At 43.1% G+C, this 13159-nt stretch overlaps 1 protein-coding gene across 2 annotated transcripts in view; it reads left to right on the top strand.

Annotated features, from left to right (window-relative positions):
* VDR (vitamin D receptor) overlaps nt 1–13159 on the top strand; it is a 315543-nt gene that overhangs the window by 20073 nt on the left and 282311 nt on the right. Inside the window, exon 2 of one of the 2 annotated variants that reach the window (XM_073613662.1) lies at nt 724–885. The exons of the other annotated variant lie outside the window; for it this stretch is intronic. The gene's annotated coding sequence lies outside the window, so the exon portion shown is untranslated. The remainder of the gene's footprint in view (nt 1–723; nt 886–13159) is intronic. 2 annotated transcript variants of the gene reach the window in all.

Below are 13159 nucleotides of genomic sequence, written 5' to 3'. Positions count from 1 at the left end.
TGAGGAAATCGTATTTTTCTATCCGTCTGCAGAGCGGATCGGATGAACACGGACAGACGGATAGTGTTCATCCGATCCCCCCATAGGGGAGAGTGAAGATCTGACAGGGCTGTGCAGGGACCGCCCTGTCATCCGCCAGCTCAGCGGGGATCAATGGAGCGATCCCCGCTGAGCAAGCGGATGTTCACAGGGCGGATCATCACAGATCCGTCCCGTGTGAAAGGACCCTTAGAGTTCTCATTCCAGAAACACTCTTTCTGCTGCTTCTGGATCATCCTAAAGTGTTTCTTCACCAGCAGCATCTTAAAGCGTTACTAAACCCACAACAGCACAATAATTCTGTAAATGCAGTAAAGCATGCTTGTTATACTCACTGTGGAACCTAAGCGGTTAATCCTCATTGTGTAAAAAGACTGTTTGATCCTGTATGCACAGATCATCCCCTTTTTGCATTGTCCACAAAACATGTCCGGATAAGAGAGCCTTTTGGAGTCAGGCTGCACATGCTCAGTTTGCACTGATAGAAGTCACAAGACTGCTATATACTGCTGATGAAAAAGGTATTTAGCAGGTTTATATTTACTCAGATACTTTTATATACACTGCATTTCACCTTCCCACTGTAACAAAATGACTTTTAATTTGTAAAGCTGCTCCACCTGGAACTTTTTTTTCCCCAACATTCCATTTTTCCGGAAAACTTTTTTTTTTTTTTTCCCCCAGGGCCTCAAAATTGACATCTCCAGTAAGTCCACAAAAGTGATGCCTTCCAACGACGTCTGAGAAGCGACCGCAGTTGGAATATACGCTGGCTCTGGGGCAGATTGGAGCAGGCCTAGGAAAAAGTCGGCAAGTCATCCGGGTGCCAGGGGGGCCCTAAAACTTGTGAGTGCAATACTTTTTATGTGGATTTGAGCAATTTTATTAAGGCATATTGCACTATATTAGGTTTTGTTGGTTCCTTCTCTCTGTTAAACTTATGGGCCTGGAGTATTGTGAGCTGTGGGGATTGCAAAGTGGACCAGTGATTGCAAGCGCTGTTTGATCACCCTAGGTCAACTGCATTTGGTGAGTGCAATTCCAATTCAGGGCACCAGTGGCGTGGTTATGCTGAACAATAGCACACATTGGTCATATAGCACGAGTATTCTGCACTAAAAAAGAAGCTGCAAGATTTTGCAGAAGCACTTTTCTGGACTTGCTACACTTTGTTTGAGCACTAGCATTTTATTTGAAGATTTCTACATTTTTATTGGCTACACCCCTTGAGTGGACTTATCACACTTTGCTTAATTCTTGGTTTGGCACTAGCAGTATGGAGATATTTATATGTTTTTATGCACAGAATTCATGTGTATCACTTAATGTGTTTTTTTTTTTTTGCACAGCACAATGGCACAGTTTTAGCAAAGGGTGGCACAGCTTTTTTTCCTTTCTTTGTACATCTTATATGAGGTAGCATACTCCATATTAGCAGCAGCAGTAACCCATCAGCTTTTGATTTCACATCTTTGCGCAGGCAACCTCACTAATATTTTAATGGATTAACTCAAAGCCTCTTTCTCTTTCCTAGAGATCATGCACAGAGACAAAATGCATTTACATTTGGATGTGTCTTACCCCGACATTACAGTGCAAGTTCACCTTTACCTTGATTTTTAGAAAATCTGTAATGTGAACTTACACTGGACCCCCTTCCTCAACCCCCCCCCCCCGTCCCACTGACCTGGAGTCCCACGATCATCCGCTGTGAGACATTGGATCGCGGCTTTACCGGACCAAGGGTTTGAAATCCCCCAAGGCTTCCTCTCCTCTCCTCTTCTCTGGCTCTGCAGGCTGGGCTGGGCGGGTACTGATTAGTCAGTGCCAAACAATTAGACTCTCCCATTAGGAGATTAAGCTGCAGGGATTTCAAATCCCTGGACTGGTAAAGCGGCAATCAGATCTCTCAAATCAAGTGATCGCGGGGAATGAGGAAGGGGGTCTGCCTTTACATTCACACGAAATTTAATGTCATCCCAGTCTTTGTCCGTAGGGTTCAATATTGAGTTGGCCCACCCTTTGCAGATATAACAGCTTCACCTCTTCTGGGAAGTCTGTCCACATGGTTTAGGAGTGTGTCTGTGGGAATGTTTGCAGAAGGGCATTTGTGAGGTCAGGCACTGATGTGGATGAGAAGGCCTGGCTTGTAGTCTCCGCTCAAATTCATCCCAAAAGTGTTCTGTCGGGTAAGGTCAGGTGCAGGCCAGTCAAGGTCATCCACCAAGGTCAAACTCGCTCATCCATGTCTTTATCGACCTTGCTTTGTCCACCATATGAGATGTCCAGGCCTGTTCCTATTCACATGGCGGTGGCCAAGGATGGGGTTTGTGGATGCTGTCCTGTTGATCCCTTGGTCCCATCTGATCTATGTGCATCTGCCCACGCAGTGTCACTTTTGTGAGTGCATTTTTATTCTCCATAAATATTCAAATGTTTGCACATTCTACACTATGGAGATCTGTGGCTTGCTTTTATCTTTGTTTTGAATTAAGAACAATCTCTGGTTTTACAGGTTGCTCATCCCTTTAGTTAGAACAGTTGCTCTTTATTTAGTTGTTGGGCTACCCACACCCCTTTTATTCATTTCATCAACCTCTCTTGCATTTATGTTTTACATAGGAGATTTCATTTGTTTGGGTTGCATAAATGCTTTCCATGGCAATATTTATCTGTCATATAATACATCTGCGGTCCTACTTGGTAGATGGGAAGACATACAAACACTACTAATGAGCTTTGAAGAGAGTTGAGCGCCACAGGTCTAGATACATTTTTCTATTTTTTTATCTTGTTCTCCACTAATACTTAAAAAAACAAAAAAAAAACAAAAACAAAAAAAACCCCCATCATCAGATTGTTTATATTTAAATATAAACAGCTACAGGATCTAGCATTTAACAGAAACCAGTTTCATCCTCCATTTGAAAAGCATGGGTTCACAAAAATAGTATCTCACAACAGTGAGTACACCCCTAAATAAAAATGTCCAAATTGGGCCCAAGGTGTCAATATTTTGTGTGGCCACCATTATTTTCCAGCATTGCCTTAACCCTCTTGGGCATGGAGTTCACCAGAGCTTCACAGGTTGCCACTGAAGTCCTGTCCACTCCTCCATGACATCAGAGAGCTGGTGGAAGTTAGAGACCTCGTGCTCCTCCACCTTCCGTTTTAGGATGCCCCACAGATGCTCAATAGAGTTTAGGTCTGGAGACATGCTTGGCCAATCCATCACCTTTACCCTCAGATTCTTTAGCAAGGCAGTGGTGTTCTTGGAGGTGTGTTTTGGGGTCATTATGTTGGAATACTGCCCTGCTTCCCAGTCTACAAAGGGAGGGGATCATGCTCTGCTTTAGTATGTCGCAGTACATGTTGGCATTCATGGTTCCCTCAATGAACTGTAGCTCCCCAGTGCCTGCAGCACTCATGAAGCCCCAGAGCATGACACTCCCACCACCATGCTTGACTGTAGGCAAGACACACTTGTCTTTGTACTCCTCACCTGGTTGTTGCCACACATGCTTGACACCATCTGAACTAAATACGTTTATCTTGTTCTCCTCAGACCACAGGACATGGTTCCAGTAATCCATGTCCTTAGTCTGCTTGTCTTCAGCAAACTGTTTCCGGGCTTTCTTGTGCATCATCTTTAGAAGAGGCTTCCTTCTAGGACAACAGCCATGTAGACCAATTTGATGCAGCGTGCGGCGTATGGTCTGAGCACTGACAGGCTACCCGCCCCCCCCACTCCTTCAACCTCTGCAGCAATGCTGGCAGCACTTATGTCTATTTCCCAAAGACAACCTCTGGATATGATGCTGAGCACGTGCACTCAACTTCTTTGGTCGGCCATGGCGAGGCCTGTTCTGAGTGGAACCTGTCCTGTTAAACCGCTGTATGGTCTTGGCCACCGTGCTGCAGCTCAGTTTCAGGGTCTTGGCAATCCTCTTATAGCCTAGGCCATCTTTATGTAGAGCAACAATTCTTTTTTCAGATCCTCAGAGAGTTCTTTGCCATGAGGTGCCATGTTGAACTTCCAGTGACCAGTATGAAAAAGTGAGAGCGATAACACCAAATTTAACACACCTGCTCTCCATTCATACCTGAGACCTTGTAACACTATCGAGTCACATGACACCGGGGAGAGAAAATGGCTAATTGGGCCCAATTTGGACGTTTTCACTTAGGGGTGTACTCCCTTTTGTTGCCAGTGGTTTAGACATTAATGGCTGAGTGTTGAGTTATTTTGAGGGGAGAGCAAATTTACACTGTTATACAATCTGTACACTCACTACTTTACATTGTAGCAAAGTGTCATTTCTTCCGTTTTGTTACATGAAAAGATATAATAAAATATTTACAAAAATGTGAGGGGCGTACTCACTTTTGTGAGATACTGTATGTGTGTGTGTGTATATTTTTATATTACTTTTTTTTTTTTTTTTTTAAAACCTGTGTATACCTTTTTCGGAAGTCTTCTAGCTGGTCTGGTCACAGGAGCGTGGGGAGGGAGCAGCCATTTCTCCTGGTCTAAACAGCATCCAAGTAATGTAAAAACATTTGAGTGCCACCGTCCTGAAGTACTTTAAGTCTGCATGACTTGGGGGGTGTCAACGATAGAAGCAGCTCACTGTGAATAGGCAGAATGATACTGTTGTTCTGTTTAAAGAGGACCAGCGGCTCTCGACGGTGAAAGAAGCGAACGGCTCTGGAGCATAGAGAGGGTAAGTACAGCTGGAGAGCAATTTTTCTCTTCCCACCCGGCCACTGTACATAAACAGCCGGGTGGGCGCTCTCTCCTTCTGAGTGGACGTTCAGGATCATCCCTCAGAAGGAGCGGGATCGCGCGCGTGCGTGCCTACACAGCGGCGCGATCCCGATGCGCTCGTGTCACCCGGACATGGTGCATCTCCGATCGGCAGGAGGGCTCTGTGATTGGCCCTCTTGATCACATGACGGCGGTGTCCAATCACAGCCATCCTGTGATGTAAATACAGAGCTGGTTGCTAGGCAATCGGCGCTCCTCTCCTCACACAGAAGTTGTCAGTGAGGAGAGGAGAGCAGATCGCTGCAGCCAGCTGGTGATCAGTGAGTATGAGCTGTTTTTTACAGCTTTTTACTCACTGATCACCAGTCTAGTGTCCCCACAGTGTAAACTCACAAAGTTAACACAAATGTTCCCAATACACATATCCCCAAAACATATGTCCCCACATAGTAAAAACACCTGTCCCCAACATATTTACCAGTAAAATCACATGTCTCAATGATTATCTGCACACACATGTCCGTGATCACCTGCGCACATCTGTACATGATCATTTGCGTACATCTGTCCGTGATCACACGAACCAATTATTATACACTTAACAGGATTTTTTTTATCAAAAACATGTAGCAGAATATATTTTGGCTTAAATTTATGACAAAATTTGATTTTATTGGATTTCTTTTAAAATAGAAAGAAGAAAATATTGTTTTTTTTTTTTTCCAAATTTCCGCTCTTTTTTTTTGCTTTTATTGCAAAAAATAAAAAACTGAGTCATGAATAAATACCACCAAAAGAAAGCTCTATTTGTGTGAACAAAATGATAAAAATTTCATTTGGGTATAGCATAGCATGACTGCGTAATTGTCATTGAAAGTGCGAGAAGCTGAAAATTGGTCTGGGAAGGAAGGGGGTGCCCAGTATTGATATTATTAATGCAGGTGGGAGAAAATTTATTATAAAAGCTCTGATTTTCCGGCACTGTTGTACAGCTCCTGCGATTGTAAAATGGTTGCGCTGCTTGTCCTCCCCTTCTGCCCTCCTCTTCCATTCAGCAGCACAAGTGTCTCACACTGGCAGCTACAGATGTCCACAGAGCTTCAGTGCTCTGGATAGCAAGAATGAAAGAAATAACTAAACTTCAGCTTTAATGATGATCTCAAAGGAAAACAAAAAAATCTCCTTTAAATGCGTGTTTATGTTTGGGGTACTGGAAAAAGCAGCACACTTGTACCCTAGACATAAATGAGCATTTAACTCCTGTAGTGCAAGGGATGAATTTTGTTTTTTTTCCAAGAGTTTTTAGCTTTAACCGTTATGGACAACATGGATCATATCAAAGCCCTGATTTTTGTAATTAAGCTTCTTTTGTGCAACTTATTCAGGACCGTTTTCTGAACTATATATATATCTTAAGTTTTATCTGTAAAATGTCTATTCTAAAATGAGTGCTTTTTATAATGCATATGTTGAGAATAACCAGTTTTCCTTATTGCATATGGTAAATATAAATACTGTGAAAAGCATTTTAAGCATTCCTTTAGGCCTCATGCACACGAGATGCTGTTAAAGGCACGTTCAGAGGCATTTGGACGCTTTTTTCAACTGCCCCTGAACTCATTCAATGTTATCCTATGTGTCCATGTACACAGTGTCGTGTTTTGGCGTTTTTAGGCAGTTGGGTTTTAACCTCATTTTTCCAGAAGCAAAAAAATGGGTTCAGACGCAAACGTTTTCCATGTTTCAGACGCCAAACGCGGCTAAACGCGGTACGGGCGTTTAGCCGCGTTTGCGTTTTATAAGTGTTTTTAAAGGAACCCTATTTTTTGGACCAGAAAATACAGAAATATGATGTAAACTGCAGCAGAGAATGACATTTTGCGACCTGAGTTTGGGGCCCCATATCTTGAGGCCACTTGGTGCTAGGAACCCCAAATTTGGTGTGTTAACACAGTGGAACTGGCACTACAACATATCCAAATTTGGGATTCCTAGCACCAAGTGGCCCCAAAGTCGGGTCACAAAATGTCAAGCACTTTTCTGCAGCAGAGAATTACATTTTGCGACTCGACTTTGGGGCCTCGTATCTTGGGGCCACTTGGTGCTAGGAACCCCAACATATCCAAATTTGGGGTTCCTAGCACCAAGTGACCCGAGATATGGGGCCCCAAAGTCGGGTCACAAAATGTCAAGCACTTTTCTGCAGCAGAGAATGACATTTTGGGACCCGAATTTGGGGCCCCGTATCTCGGGGCCACTTGGCGCTAGGAACCCCAAATTTGGATATGTTGTAGTGTTAGTTCCACTGTGTTTGCACACATGGTGTGCAAACACAGTGGAACTGGCACTACAACATATCCAAATTTGGGGTTCCTAGTAGAGGTCGACCGATATGGGTTTTTCTCTGGCTGATGCCGATGCCGATATTTACAAATCGCGGTGGCCGATGGCCGATATGTGATGCCGATTTTTTTGGGCCGATATATTAGGCCGATTTTTTTTTTTTTTTTACCTTCATCTCATAAAATCTAACAGTTAGACCCCTTTCACAATGGGGCGTTTTTCAGGCGCTTTTGGGCTAAAAATAGCACCTGTAAAGTGCCTGTCAAACGGCTCCCCTGCAGTCTCAGTGTGATATCCCGAGTGCTTTCACACTGAGGCGATGTGCTGGCAGGATATTAAAAAAAGTCCTGCAAGCAGCATCTTTGGAGCGGTGTATACCACCACTCCTGCCCATTGAAATGAATGCGCACCGCTGTCGAATCGCCTGCAAAGCGTTTCGGCAGCAGTGCTTCAGGGGTGCATTTAACCCCTTCCTCGGCCACTAGCTGGGTTATAAGCGACCTGCTAGCAGCCAAATAGCGCCGCTAAAATGACGGTAAAGAGCCGCTAAAACTAGCAGTCTTTTACCGTCAATGCATGCCCGCTCCAGTGTGAAAGCAACCTTCAGTGATACAGAAATTTTTTTACATTTAAACATTTATTAAACAAAACAAACCTCCAATCAGTTCACTTGTATGTAGAATTTAGATAAAAAAAATATAAAAAAAACCTCTCTTAAATATTAAATACACAAAAACAGGTAATCAAAACTTCTGGATGAAAAAAAATGGGCTAACTTTACTGCTTAGTTTTTTTTTTTTAATTTATTAGTGTATTTTTTTTTTTTTAATTACATTTGAAAGACCGCTGCGCAAATACCGTGTGACATAAAATATTGCAACAACCGCTATTTTATTCCCTAGGGTCTCTGCTAAAAAAAATATATATAATGTTTGGGGGTTCCAAGTGATTTTCTAGCAGAAAATACTGGATTTTTACTTGTAAGCAACAAATGTCAGAAAAGATTTAGTCTTTAAATGGTTAAACTGAGAACTTCTACACACGGAATTTAGTTCATTCAGAAGTGTAAACATTGTATCCTTCAGGTTCTTTTTATCAGATTTGGCAGGCTGCCCAGAGAGGGGGAGAAGTCGCTTCACACAGGCAACTCATTCTATTAGAAGTCTTTTGCAAGTCGCGCTGAAGCTATATCGGCTTTTTTATCAGCACAATCGGCCGATGCCGATTAAGTAAAAAACACCAAATATCGGCCGATATATCGGCCGGCCGATATATCGGTCGACCTCTAGTTCCTAGCACCAAGTGGCCCCGAAATACGGGGCCCCAAAGTTGGGTCGCAAAATGTCATTCTCTGCTCTGCAGATGCAGTCTAGACACAAAGGCGGTAAAACGCCACTAAACGCAGCATGCAAATGCGGCAAAACGGGCATTTCTAAACGCCGGTTTCAGCTTTTTAAAACATGTGTTCAGCAGAGTTTGCACCGGTGTCTCGTGTGCATGAAGCCTTAGCTGAAGAGGACTGTCTTACAGATTATATTGTATACTGATCTGTTATTTTTTAGTTTAAATTACTTTCCAAAGAATAGTTTAATACAGAATGTAAAACTGTTTGCTATACTTAAGAGCTCTTTCACACTGGGGCGGTTTGCAGGCGCTATTGCGCTAATCATAGCGCCTGCAAACCGACCCGAAAGTGCCGCTACTTTCATTCCAGTGTGAAAGCCCCGAGGGCTTTCACACTGGAGCGATGCGCTGGCAGGACGGTAAAAAAAAGTCCTGCCAGCAGCATCTTCGGAGCGGTGAAGGAGCGGTGTGTATACCGCTCCTTTACCGCTCCTGCCCATTGAAATCAATGGGACGGCGCGGCTATACCGCCGGCAAAGCGCCTCTGCAGAGGCGCTTTGCAGTGGTATTTAACCCTTTCTCGGCTGCTAGCGGGGCGGTTTTTACCGCCGCCCCCGCCCCAGTGTGAAAGGGCTCTTAATGAGGCATTCAGAAAACCATTAACAGGGTTATTTTAATCTAATGCATCTGCTTTCTATGCAGGGCTCAATAGCCACATTTGTTTATACTGCTGAAGATGTTTTAGTATTCAATTGCTATTATTTATAATGCAAGGTTGGTGTGGCAGATATTCTTCTTGCAAATTGGCACTCTTTGTACTGATCTAGGTTTAAGCAGGTTTGTCCTGCACTTCTATTCAGCAAGGTAGAGAACAAACATGGTTTCAATGCAGGAAGACTTTGTAGAACATGCATAAAACAAACAAAACAAAAGCTTTTCAAGCATTAGCTAAACTCAGGTTAGTTTCTGACAAACATGGTGGCCCTTAATGTGTTCCCCAAACAAGCAGGCAGAATATGTACCTTTTTTAGGCCGGGTTCACATTTGTGCGGCTGTGGTTTGCAGTCCAGGGTCCAGTGCCTGTCAGTTCACTGGTTCAGGTGAATCGGGTGCAAGTTTTTGCCTGAATTCACACCTGAACCAGACCCAAAAACGCGCAGGACCCTTTTTGAAACTGCACCACAGCCTCCTCGAACATGTGTGAATCGGCTCCATTGATAGCCAGTCACGTGTCGTACGAATGGGTTGCGGTTTAAAACGCATCCAGTTTGCATATATGTGAACCTGGCCGGAGTGTTTTGTCAGCACGCAGCCTTTTCACCCAGCAGCAGACTCCAAGAGGAAAAAGGCCTGAGTATCCGTCAACTTGCATAAAGGCCTGTGCACAGCTGAGACTAATAATGACTTCTGGCTACGGCCTTGTTTCCCAGGGGAATGTGACCATTTTGAATATTTGAATTTGAGAACAACTTGCTTATGTGAACAACTCTGTTTGACTGTTTGATTCGTCCCCAAAAGAAAATTCATATGGCTGTAAGCAGTCATTTCATAGGCAGATTTCAGTCATGGTAAACCTGAAACCACAGCGTTAGGCATCCAGTGCAAGGTTGGCCAGGCTTCTCTACATCTTGCAGCCAACAGCATATGTTGGAGTATATCTGTTACCAATACAAAGTAGTAGCTGCACATTTGGGGCACTAATGTTCATTTTTTTTTTTTTTTTTAACCGCCTGCTGCCCGCCCACAGTAGTTGCACTGCAAATAGCAGCTGCAGGCCGGGCAATGTACTGGTACAATTTTTAAACCAGGAACAAGGCACCAGACAGATTCCTAGTTTCTTTAGAAAGATGATTCTTGATTAGGTGCCACAGCACAATTTTTGTCATTATCACACTGTTGGTTGCTATGAGCACCTCGGCACCAATTTTACTCTAATTTTCATAAATTATTTTACATAAAGTTCCCCTCTCTCCACCCCTCATTCCTTCCTCTACAGAAATAGCGCTGTTTTTTTTTTGTTTGTTTTTTTTTTTTTTTGTGTAAACTGTTCCACCATGCCCCCCATACCCAGTGTTTGCTGTGCCTTCTGTGTTATGCATGTCACATATCCCAGGAAGCCTTAGTCTCTCTTTCATAAAGGAGGAGAGGGCAGAACCAGTGGCGCATCATTTCTGGGCCCACCCAGTAGATTCGGCAAACCTCTTGATGACATCACAAGCAGCGTGGTGGCGCAGGATTGTGTGGTATCTGATGACAAGTGGATCTCAGCGGGACAACGCTTTATCATCTGAGTGGGAGAGTATCTGATCTGTGCAGAAAACCCCACCCTGTAAGCGTGAGTCCTTTAAGTAATATGCTGTTGGAAAACTAGTGTATGGGTGTCAAATAAATATGACCATGTGATTTATTTCCTTGTATGTCTTCGCTGATAAACAGACCACATATGCCTCGATAGATGTGGTTATATTTAGCTTGCTAACATATACTGTGAAAGCTAGTTCATGCTGGTATGCAGTGTGAACAGCAAAGTGCATACTGATTCCTGGTTGTTTCTTTCTGTAACTCCCCTCTACCTAATCCTTCTGTATTATTTAGTGCTTCAGCAGATGCATCCCAGGAAAGTTTAGGCTGTAATTTATAAAGCAAGGATGAAATATGATTTTTTTCTTAAATTGGTTGTAAAGGCAAAAGACTTTTTTTACCTTAATGCATTCAGGTAAAAAAAAAAACCTTACAATAGTAGCGCCCCTCCCCAAAAAAAAACACTTGCCTGTTTCCGCTTCCTGTATCAATCCAGCACGGTGCCTGGCTTCAGTTCTTTTCTTCCTTTTTTCTTCTCTCATCTTCACTGAGAGCATTGGGAGCGATTAGCTCCTTCTGTCAGTCAAATCATGTGAGGAGGGAGCCGAGGGGGGGCTTGGCCAAGCTGCACTGTGTGCGTCTATGGACGTGCACAGCCTTGCTTGGCAGTGAGCTTGCATATCTGCCCCCATAGAAAACAGCTTGCTATGAGGCAGACACAGAAGAGGAGGAGCCTAGAGGGGCATCTGGGGACCCCAGAAGAGGCAGTCCGGGGCCGTCTGTGCAATACTATTGCACAGAGCAGGTAAGTATAACATGTTTGCCATTTTGCAAAAAACTCCCCAAAAAACAGCCTTTGCTACTGCTTTAACCGCTTCAGCCCCGGACCATTTGGCTGACCAAAGACCAGAGCACGTTTTGCAATTCGGCACTGCGTCGCTTTAACTGACAATTGCGCGGTCGTGCGACGTGGCTCCCAAATAAAATTGACGTCTTTTTTTCCCACAAATAGAGCTTTCTTTTGGTGGTATTTGATCACCTCTGCAGTTTTTATTTTTTGCACTATAAACAAAAAAAGAGCAACAATTTTGAAAAAAAACGCATTATTTTTTACTTTTTGCTATAATAAATATCCCAAAAAAAATATAAAAAAATGTTTTCCTCAATTTTGGCCGATACGTATTTTTCTAAATATTTTTGGTAAAAAAATTGCAGTAAGCGTATATTGATTGGTTTGCGCAAAAGTTATAGCGTCTACAAAATGGGGGGGGATAGTTTTATGGAATTTTTATTAATAATTTTTTTTTTTACTAGCAATGGCGGTGATCAGCGATTTTTATCGTGTCTGCAACATTATGGCGGACACATCAGACAATTTTGACACATTTTTGGGACCATTGGCATTAATACAGCGATCAGTGCGATTTAAAATGCACTGATTACTGTAAAAACGTCACTGGCAGTGAAGGGGTTAAAACTAGGGGGCAGTGAAGGGGTTAATGTGTGTCCTAGTTTGTGTTCTAACTGAAGGGGGATGGGGAATGTGCAGGGAAACTAACAGATCACTGTTCATACTCTGTCAGTAAACATACGATCTGTCAGTAAACACACAGTTTCCGGTTCTCTGAGCGATCGCGGGAGCCCGCTGGTGATCGAGACCCCTAGTGACCGTCTATGTTACCGACGTAACATAAAGGCGATTCGCGCAGCCGAGCCATGTTGCCGCAGTACAACTGCGGTGGCTGGTCGGCAAGCAGTTAAAGTATTAAAAAATAAATAAATAAAAAAAACTACTAAGATGTATGAGTGCATCCACCAATATTATGCAGTTTTGTTGAACTCTAAAGCTGGCCGTACACTAGTAGAAATTGTTTTGAATTTTTTTCATTTTAAGAATGTTCTTTCAATTTTCTAATCGGTAATGGGGTCAAATAAACAAATATTTTCGACTTCAGTCATGTGAAAATTCAAAGGAGTAGGGTGGAAATTTTTTCTCGAACAAGCAAATTTCTTACAGGGTATATACATTTCCTTTGGGAAAGTCCATTTTTTCTAAATTGAATGTTACAAGCAAACAACATTTTGAAGCACACTTCTTTGGCGTTTGTCAAGTCAGCGAATATATGAACTTTCAGCGGCCAGCTTTAATGTTGAAAATCTGCTTTTTCCCACCCTATGCATATTCCTGTGGGCCCACTGCTACGAAGGTTTGCCTTAGGCCCCTTTCACACGGGCGACTGTTCTGCCGCTGTTAAAAGCATGTTTTTTTGTTTTGAAATTCAGAGAATCCTGGCACACTGTTCACTTGCAGTTGTACATTGCGATTAGCTGCGTTTACGTGCGTTTACATGCGGCTGCATTTAG

Source organism: Aquarana catesbeiana, linkage group LG02, assembly GCF_042186555.1.
Source record: "Aquarana catesbeiana isolate 2022-GZ linkage group LG02, ASM4218655v1, whole genome shotgun sequence".
Classification (NCBI taxonomy): Eukaryota; Metazoa; Chordata; class Amphibia; order Anura; family Ranidae; genus Aquarana; species Aquarana catesbeiana.
This window is presented reverse-complemented; position numbering and strand designations above follow the sequence as displayed.